Source organism: Rhinoderma darwinii, chromosome 1 (genome assembly GCF_050947455.1).
Source record: "Rhinoderma darwinii isolate aRhiDar2 chromosome 1, aRhiDar2.hap1, whole genome shotgun sequence".
NCBI lineage: Eukaryota > Metazoa > Chordata > Amphibia > Anura > Rhinodermatidae > Rhinoderma > Rhinoderma darwinii.
In genome coordinates this window covers 294,002,669-294,010,297 of record NC_134687.1, presented here as the reverse complement: position 1 = coordinate 294,010,297, position 7,629 = coordinate 294,002,669, and positions in this window count along the sequence as shown.

The following is a 7,629-nucleotide window of genomic DNA, read 5'->3' as shown; positions in this document are numbered from 1 at the left end:
CCATCAAGTTCAACCAAGGGACGGGAAAAGGGAAGGAAAAATTTCTACACATAGGAGCTAATATTTTTTTGTTCTAGGAAATTATCTAACCCTTTTTTAAAGCCATCTACTGTCCCTGCTGTGACCAGCTCCTGCGGTAGGCTATTCCATAGATTCACAGTTCTCACGGTAAAGAAGCCTTGTCGCCTCTGCAGCTTGAACCTTTTTTTCTCCAGACGGAGGGAGTGCCCCCTTGTTTTTTGAGGGGGTTTTACAAGGAACAGGATTTCACCATATTTTTTGTATGTGCCATTAATATATTTATATAAGTTAATCATGTCCCCCCTTAGTCGTCTTTTTTCAAGGCTAAATAGGTTTAATTCTTTCAATCTTTCCTCATAACTTAAATTCTCCAAGCCCCTAATTAGTTTCGTTGCTCTTCTTTGTATTTTTTTCCAACTCCAGGGCATCCTTTCTATGAACTGGAGCCCAGAACTGAACTGCATATTCTAGATGAGGCCTCACTAATGCTTTGTAAAGTGGCAATATTACATCCCTGTCCCGTGAGTCCATGCCTCTTTTAATACACGACAATATCCTGCTGGCCTTTGAAGCAGCTGATTGACACTGCATGCTGTTATTGAGTTTATGATTTACAAGAACACCCAGATCCTTCTCAACAAGTGAATCCGCCAGTGTAGCTCCCCCTAGGACATATGATGCATGCAGGTTGTTGGTACCCAGATGCATAACTTTACATTTATCTACATTAAACTTCATCTGCCAAGTGGACGCCCAAACACTTAGGCTATGTTCACACGGGGTCTTTTGCCGAGTTTTTTGACGCGGTAACCGCGTCGCAAAACTCGGCAGAAACGGCCCGAGAACGCCTCCCATTGATTTCAATGGGAGGCGTCGGCGTCTTTTTCCCGCGAGCAGTAAAACTGCCTCGCGGGAAAAAGAAGCGACATGCCCTATCTTCGGGCGCTTCCGCCTCCGACCTCCCATTGACTTCAATGGGAGGCAGGAGAAAGCGTGTTTTATGCCCGTGGCGCTCAATGGCCGCGGGCGAAAAACGTCGCGATAATTGCTGTTCACACGGAGTATTTTGGGGGAGGAATATCTGCCTCAAAATTCCGTTTGGAACTTTGAGGCAGATATTCCTCCCCCAAAATACTCCGTGTGAACATAGCCTTAGTTTGTTTAAATCTGCCTGCAATTCATGAACATCTTCCATAGACTGAACTATATTACATAGCTTGGTGTCATCTGCAAAAATAGAAATAGTGCTATTAATCCCATCTTCTATATCATTAATAAATAAGTTGAATAATAGTGGTCCCAGCACTGAACCCTGGGGTACACCACTTATTACCGGGGACCATTCAGAGTAGGAATCATTGACCACAACTCTCTGGATACGGTCCTTGAGCCAATTCTCAATCCAATTACAAACTATATTTTCTAAACCTATAGTCCTTAATTTACCCATTAGACGTCTATGAGAGACAGTGTCAAATGCCTTTGCAAAGTCCAAAAACACTAAATCCACAGTGGCCCCTCTGTCTAGACTTCTGCTCACCTCTTCATAAAAACAGATTAGGTTAGTTTGACAACTTCTGTCCTTAGTAAAACCGTGCTGGCTGTCACTTATAATGCTATTTATTGTCACATAATCCTGTATATAGTCCCTCAATAGCCCCTCAAACATTTTCCCCACGATGGATGTTAAGCTTACTGGTCTATAATTACCCGGGGAAGACCTAGAGCCCTTTTTGAAAATAGGCGCCACATTTGCACTGCGCCAGTCCCTTGGCACTATACCAGTCACTAGAGATTCTCTGAATATTATGAAAAGGGGGACAGAAATAACTGAACTAAGCTCTTTAAGAATTCTAGGGTGTAACCCATCTGGTCCCGGGGCCTTGTGCACATTTATTTTATTTTATTTAGCTTGGACCATATCTACATTCATCCAATTCAGTATATCAACTGATATATTAACAGCACTGGCACCGGCTACATCAGCTGCTATCTATGTTATCAATAGAGACTGAGGAGAGGTTGGAGAGATGGGAGTGGCGCAGGAAGAAGTAGTCTAGTCTGGAATATGTGTTGTGAGGGGCCGAAAAGAAGGTGTAGTCTTTTGTCGTCGGGTGCATAAGCCGCCACGCGTCTATCAGTTGGTGTTCATGTAGCAACCGACGCACCCGGCGGTGTGCCGACCTGGGTAACGACGAGTGTCCACGTGAGGAGTCTATAGTCGGGTCCAATGTAAGGTTCAGATCCCCCCCTAATATGAGAGTGCCTTCCAGAAAACCATCTAACTCCGTCAAGACCCCTTCAAAAAAGGCGACCTGACCAGTGTTAGGGAGATAGCATGTAGCCAATGTGAACATTGTGTTAGCCAACCTACCCTTCACGAAGATATACCGCTCCACCTGTACGAGTGTTGTAGTCTACCTTGATGATATCTTGATATTCTCCCCAGATCCCATGACGCACCAGAGACATGTCCGTCAGGTTCTGCTACGGTTAAGGGAGAATCGTCTGTACGCCAAGTTGGAGAAGTGTGTATTTGACAAGGATGCTCTACCCTTCCTGAGCTATATTGTCTCGAATCGTGGTCTCGAGATGGATCCTGAAAAGGTAAAGTCTGTCCTGGAGTGACCACGCCGTCAAGGCTTGAGGGCCATACAGCGCTTTTTGGGATTTGCTAATTTTTACAGGCAGTTTATTCCGAACTTCTCCTCACTGACTTCTCCTATCTCTAACCTTACTAAGAAGGGTATGTACGCCAATGTGTGGACTCCCGAGGCAGAGTCCGCATTCAATAGCCTGAAGAGTGCCTTCACATCAGCCTCTATCCTCCATCATTCCGGATGTCTCTCTGCAGTTCTCGTTGGAGGTGGACGCATCCTCTGTCGGTGCTGGTGCACTCCTGTTCCAGAGAGGTCCCAAGGGCAAGTCAATGGTATGTGGATACTTCTCCAATCTCTTCTCTTCCGCAGAACGCAACTACTCGATTGGGGATCGGGAGTTACTGGCCATCAAATTGGCTCTGGAGGAGTGGAGATATCTACTAGAGTGCGCAGCTCATCCGATCTTGATTTTTACAGACCACAAGAATCTGACCTACCCCCAGACGGCCCAACGGCTGAACCCTCGTCAGGCCAGGTGGTCACTATTCTTTCCAAGGTTTGAGCTTCATTATTGCCCGGCCGACAAGAATGTGAGGGCCAATGCCTTGTCCAGGTCTTTCGAGACAGAAGACACCATAGAGAGTCCACAGAACATTATTGATCCAACCTGCATTGTCTCGGTCAATCCCCTGAAAATTGGGGATATTCCTCCAGGGAGGACTTTTGTGCGCCTGGCTGATCATCGAAGAATCCTCCGCTGTAGACACTCCTCTAGTCTGGCAGGTCACGCGGGGTTACGTAAGACCCGAGATTTGATTGTTCGTCATTTCTGGTGGCCCACACTGCCCAAGGATATTGTGGATTTCGTTTCTTCCTGTGCTGTATGTGCAGCCAACAAGGCCACCCACTCCAGACCTGCTGGTCTACTCCAGCCATTGCCTGTGCCCAATGCTCCCTGGCAGCATATAGCTATGGACTTCATCACGGATCTGCCGCTCTCTGCTGGATGCCGTGCTGTCTGGGAGGTGGTGGATCGATTTTCGAAGATGGCCCACTTTGTTCCTCTGACCGGTCTTCCTGCTGCTCCTCAGTTGGCCAAGTTATTTATCCAACACATCTTCCGCCTGCACGTCTTGCCGCAGCATATAGTGTCTGATCGGGGGGTTCAGTTTACCTCGAGGTTCCGGAGAGCCCTCTGCGGACTTCTTGGCATCAAGTTGGACTTTTCCTCTGCCTACCATCCTCAGTCTAATGGTCAGGTTGAGAGGATCAACTATATTTTGGAGAACTACCTATGCCACTTCATCTCCAAGCAGCATGATGACTGGGTGCAGCTGCTTCCGTGGGCAGAGTGCTCCTATAATAATCACACCAGCGAGTCTACTAGGAATACACCGTTCTGCATTGTCTATGGCCAGCACCCAGGAATTCCTCTCCCAGTGCCTGATACTTCCAAGGTACCAGCAGCTGACTCCACGTTTAGAAACTTTTTGCAGATCTGGCAGCAGACTCGATCCTCCATTCTAATGGCAGTGGACCGCATGAAACGGAAGGCTGACACAAGGAGAAGAGAGCCTCCTCGGTTTCTTCCTGGCACTGGTCTGGCTGTCGTCCAGGAATATCCAACTGAGGGTGCCGTCATGTAAATTTTCCCCCAGGTTCCTATGACCATTCGAGGTCCTGCAGCAGATCAACCCTGTCGCCTACAAGCTTTGGCTGCCTCCTACCCTCAGGATTCCCAACTCCTTCCATGTCTCCCTCCTGAAACCTGTGATCCTGAACCGCTATTCCAAGACTCCCAGCCCTGAGGTTGCCTCCAGCGGCCCTTCGGACATCTTCGAGGTCAAGGAGATCTTGGACACCAAGAGAGTGAGAGTAGAGACTTTTTATTTAGTGGATTGGAGGGGGTTTGGTCCTGAAGAGAGGTACTGGGAGCCAGAGGGGAATCTCAATGCCCCTACTCTTCTGAAAAAGTTTCTCTCTCGCTCTGGTCTCAAGAAGAGGGTGCGTAAGAAGGGGGATACTGTAATGTCCGTGGCTGCGGGTTGTCAGCTCCAACCTCCCCCTGACAGCCGCAGCCACGAGTCGGCAACCGTTGGCCCCAGCCTCCTCCTCAGGACCTCAGGAGACGCCAGCGCTCGCATCCACTCACCTCAGCCGGATCCCGTAGGGTGCGCACACACGCTCGTGCCCCTCTTAAAGGGGCAGCGCGCGCACCGGACCTCATTGATGAACTTTGACCCATGAGTACCGTGGACTACAAGAGGAGTACAGCACTCTATGCCTGAGCGTTGTTGTGTTCCCTAGTTTGTCTATGTGATGGCCTCCTAGTGTGTTTCCTGTTCCAGTCCCTGTACCTGTTTCCAGTTCCTGTTCCTAGTAAACCATGCATCCCTGGTCTAGTACTGAGCTGTGCCAATGTCGTGCTGTGCTCCACCTCGCCTGACGTCCGCCTGCTACCTAGTCCGAGCCTGCCCTGCTTCTGTCTGAGCTGCCACAGGTACCTATAGACCTATAGACATTCACCTGCTCCCTGTTGGCCAGCTGCCTTACCGCCAAGGCGGTACGGCCAAGTGGGTCCACAGACCCTTCGTGGCACTCTACTTTGAGGGCTTTCTACAAGTTTTTAGAGTGTCCCTGGGAATTTCTGCCCATTCATCCGGAAGATAATTTGTGAGGTCAGACACTGATGTGGGATGAGAGAGCCTGGCTCACAATATCCATTTTAGTTCATCCCAAAGGTGATCGATGGGGTTGAGGTCAGGGCTCTGTGTGGGCCAGCCATGTTCTCCCACAAAAAATGTCTTGGTACCATATGCTGAAGCATTAAAATTTCCCTTCACTGGAACGAAGGGGCCTCATAGCATTATCCCTCCTCCACCAAACTTTACAGTTGGCACAGTGCAGTCAGGCAGGTAACGTTCTCCTGGCATTCGCCAAACCCAGACTTGTCCATCAGACTGCCAGATATACTTCCAACTTTGTGCAACAGTTTGGGGAAGGCTTTTTCCTGTTACAGTATGACTATGTCCCAGTGTACATCTAACAAAGCGTATTCAAATAGAAGGATGAGAATTCATATATCTTTAAGAAGGGCCTCCATATATCTCACATCATGCACTATGTTCCTTTTATAACTGAATCTGCATGTGCCAAAATTGTACACTATATGGACAAAGGTATAGGGACACCTACATATTACACCTACAGGAGCTTTTATGACATCCCATTCTAAATCCACAGGCATTAATATGGAGTTGGTCCCCCCTTTGCAGCTAAAACTTCTATTCTGGGAAAGCTTTCTACAAGATTTTGCAGTGTGTCTGTGGGAATTTTTGCCCATTCATCCAGAATAGCATTTGTGAGGTCAGACACTGAAGTTAGATGAGAGGGCTGGGCTCGCAATCTCTATTCTAGTTCATCCCAAAGGTGTTTGATGGAGATGAGGTCAGGGCTCTGTGCGGGCCAGTCAAGTTTTTCCACACCAAACTCACCCAACCATGCCTTTATGGACTTTTCTTTGTCCACTGGGGCACAGTAATGCTGGGACAGAAAAGGGTCTTCTCCAAACTCTTACCACAAAGTTGGAAGCATACGATTGTCCAAAATGTCTTGCTATGCTGAAGCATTAAGATTTCCCTTCACTGGAACTAAGGGGCTTAGGCCAATCTGAAAAACAACCTCATAGCACTAGTCCTCCTCCACCAAACTTTACAGTTGGCACAATGCAATCGGGCTGGTAACATTTTCCTGGCAATCGCAAAACCCAAACTCAGATATGTCACTCCACAGAACACGTTTCCATTGCTTCCGAGTCCAGTGGTGTCGTGCTTTACACCACTCCATCTGACGCTTGGCATGGTGGTTGGTTATGTAAAGCTTGCTAGCAGCTGCTCGGCCATGGAAACCTATGCCATGAAACTCCCGGGGCACAGTTTTTGTGCAGATGTTAATGTTAGAGGAGGTTTGGAACTCTGCAGTTACTGAGTCAGCAGAGCATTGTTGACTTTTATGCACTATGCACTTCAGCACTCAACGACCCTGCTCTGTAACATTACGTGGTCTGTCACTTCGTGGCTGAGTTTCTGTGGTTCCTAAACGCTTCCAATTTGTAATAATAGCACTTACAGTTGATTGTGGAATATCTAGGAGGGAAGAAATTTCACAAACTGACTTGTTACAACGGTGGCATCCTACAGTACCACTGTAATGACAGGGATAGGGAAACAGACAAGTGAGCCCTAATCTACCCGCCACTAAGTCCCTGCCTACTTGCAACGACCCGCCCTAGGATGACGGGGTACAACTGGGCGACGGTCCCTACACTCAGTAAGTGCACGACAGACAACCAGACAAGGAAACACAGAACAAAGGGAAACGGGGCAGTTGCCCACGGCAACACCGTGAGCAACAAGAGTAGTAAATGAGCCGAGTCAAACCAGGAGAGTACGAGGTGCCAAAAGCAGAGCAGGAGAGTAGTGAACAAGCCGAGTCAAACCAGGAGTGTACGAGGTACCAAACGCAGAGCAGAAGAGTAGTCAGTAAGCCAGGGTCAATACGAAGCAGGGACAAGTAGTTAAAGAAGCTGCAGCAGGGCCAGGAAACCAACAAAGAAGAATCACAATCAAGGAGGAACAGGAAAGGCAGGTATAAATAGACAGAGGGCGGGAGCTAGCTCCGTCAGGCTCTCCCACTCCTAAGCCTGCCATCCTGAGTGGTGGAAGATGGAGTCAGTCTCACAGACATAGAAGCAGGTGCAGACTGATTACCTATGGGCGTGGATACAGAAGCTGTGCCTGGCAGATCCTTAACAGTACCCCCCCCCTTTTATGAGGGGCCACCGGACCCTTTCTAGATGGACCTGGTTTATTGGGGAAACGAAGGTGGAACCTCCTGACCATTACCCCAGCGTGAACATCCCGGGCGGGTACCCAAGTCCTCTCCTCAGGCCCGTATCCTCTCCAATGGACCAAGTACTGGAGGGAGCCTTGGACCATCTTGCTGTCCA